The following is a 2,636-nucleotide window of genomic DNA, read 5'->3' as shown; positions in this document are numbered from 1 at the left end:
GGGAGGAGGTGGCTCACTGGGTTAAAAACGCTGGCTGTGCAGACTTACAACTTAATGTTGTAAGAGGCAGAAATACGTAAATGAAGACCTCTTGGTTAAGGAGACAAGAGACGCGTGTGTTGGTTAAATTTCGCGTGAACTCCCGGCCCCTAAAGATGTTGCGGGTGCGGCTGCTGTGTCACTTGTGTGTCAGTAGGTGGCAGAGAGGGAGAGGCTGTGTCTATAATCCCCTTTTCCTAATAACGTTCTCTCTCCACTACCTCTGCTCAGTGGGGGGAAGGCGGAGAAGCATTTAAGAACCCTAAATAAAGCAGGATCGTTGAAAGATCTAAGTCTGCACACAGGCCTGGGAGGCAGACCATGCCCGATCTGACCCCTGCCCCATGCTATAATGCATGGGCAGGGCAAAGCACTCCTGAGACGACCCCGGGCACCACTAAGAGGAGCAAGCAAGCGGTGGAGAAATGGAAGAAAGAGAAACAGAAGGATGTGGGCACAATGAAGAGAGGCAGAGCTGGAGGCTCGAAAGTAGTGAGGGATGGCCTGACCTGAGTAAATGCCACATGGGACCATGGTGGGGTCCTGGCCTGTGCTGCCATGGGGAGCCACATCTAAGAGAGAGAGAGAGAGAATCCTAGTTTTTCATTTTTTCCAACATAATATTTGTATTGATCATTTGGGAATTTCACACATTTGGGAATGCATTACAATCACACTCAATTCTTTTTCCTCCCACATCCATCCTCTCATCCTGGGCCCTCCCTCCACCTCTGCAAACCCCCCCCCCCGAAAAAAATATTAAAAAAAAATACACAAAATCTATGTTGTGTTGCCCATATACTCATTGGAGCATGGTCAAACTCCCAGTGGAGTTTGCCAGCCCCTTAAAGATAACTGAGTCCTTTCTCCACCCCACTCCCACCCCACTCCCACCATCAACCGTGAACAGCTACACTTTGAGCATTGCTATCACAACTTTTAAGGACTCTCTTCAGTGGCTTCCTACCTAGAATATTTCTTTAGAGGGAGGGGGAGGTTGTCTCTCATTCTCAATGGTGAGTCTACAGTCATAGACATCACTGCAAAAGAAGCTTCCTTGCCCATAACAGGTATCAACATGGCCTCCAATGGCCGCACAGGCCGTGAAGGTCTTTCGAGAAGGCCCAATCCGGAAAATGAACAGTTCTCCATCTCCGGCATCCTGCCATTGCTCAGAGCCAGGGCAATTGCGCAGCTGGGCAGCGCCTGTTGCTGGGCAGAGCCTGTGTGAGCTGCAGGCTGCCTACCGGCCCTACTCAGCCCTCCTCGGCAACAACACCTTCTTCTTTCGCCTACATCTCCAGTTCTGTCACTCTGCTGCGTGTGTGGCTCTGCTCCGCCATCTTTCCTTCCAATGTCAAGAGACCACATTTTAAAAACATCTTCCCATAAGACCTGACTTTTTCAGTTGTTCCGCAGACTCCTCCAAGGCTGCATATCCCCTTAAGAGCCTTTAAAGGTGGGTCTCTCAGGCTCCTCTGAGCTACTCTCGTCTCCATCTTGAATCAGCTGCCAGATTCTATTGTTTTAAATATAGTAGGTAACCATAAATTAATTTAATAAGGCAAGGAGAGTACTGAAAATATGCCAGCCTCCCTCCCCCCAAAAAAAATGGCTGGAGACCAGAATACACCCAACCAAAACATGACTATTTTAAAATGTTGTTAGCATATGTTAATTATGCATGACAATAGGTTTCAGTATGACCTTTTCATACAAGTACCTGGTATATACCAAGCGCATTCACCCCTAGCCCTCTCTGGGTTTTGGTGGTGGTGGTGGTGGTCGTCGTGGTAGTTGACTCGTTGGTTTTTCAAGACAAGGTTTCTCTGTGTAGCCCTGGCTGACCTGGAATTTGTTCTGTAGGCTGGCCTTGAAATCACAGAGGTTTGCCTGCCTCTGTCTCCTGAGCGCTGGGATTAAAGGTGTGCGCCACAACAGCCAGGCTTATTTCTAGCTTTTTACGAAGCCACATTGGTTTCCATAATGGCTGCACCTTCTTGCACTCCCACGAGAACGAATAAGTGTCCCCTTTCCCCACTTGTATCCCAGGATTTCTCATTATTTTTTGTTTTGATATTATTTATTTAGCCATTCAGACTAGGGTAAGCTGAAATTTCAAAGTAGTTTTTAATTTGCATTTATTTCTCTGACAGCCATTTCTATTTCTCAGTCATTTGTATTTCATCTTTTGAGAATTATTTAGTTCTGTATCCATTTTTAAATTAGGTTGTTTGTTTTCTTGATGTTCGGGGAGAGGGTTGGTTGGTTGGTTGGTTGGTTGGTTGGTTGGTTGGTTGGTTGGTTTTTAGAGACAGGGTTTCTTTGTGTAACTGTCTGTGGCTGTGTAACTGTCCTGGACTCGCTTTGTAGACACAGCTAGCCTCAAACTCACAGAGATCCGCTTGCCTCTGCCTGATTACTGGCATGCACCATCATGCCCATTAGATGTTCAGGATTTTTAGTTCTTTGTATATGTAGATACTAACCCTTTGTTAAATGTATGGCTGATAATGACTTTTCCCCCATTCTTTTGGCTACATCTTCATTTGAATGATGGTGTCTTTTTCTATACAGAAGATTTTAGTTTCATGTGA

General features: G+C 46.1%; 1 pseudogene; it reads left to right on the top strand.

Annotated features, from left to right (window-relative positions):
• The first annotated feature begins 142 nt into the window (after positions 1-142).
• LOC129675275 (small nucleolar RNA SNORA17) lies at positions 143-255 on the top strand (annotated as a pseudogene).
• Positions 256-2,636: the final 2,381 nt, after the last annotated feature.

Source organism: Psammomys obesus, unplaced genomic scaffold, assembly GCF_907164565.1.
Source record: "Psammomys obesus unplaced genomic scaffold, mPsaObe1.curated_primary_1811, whole genome shotgun sequence".
Lineage (NCBI taxonomy): Eukaryota > Metazoa > Chordata > Mammalia > Rodentia > Muridae > Psammomys > Psammomys obesus.
This window is presented reverse-complemented; position numbering and strand designations above follow the sequence as displayed.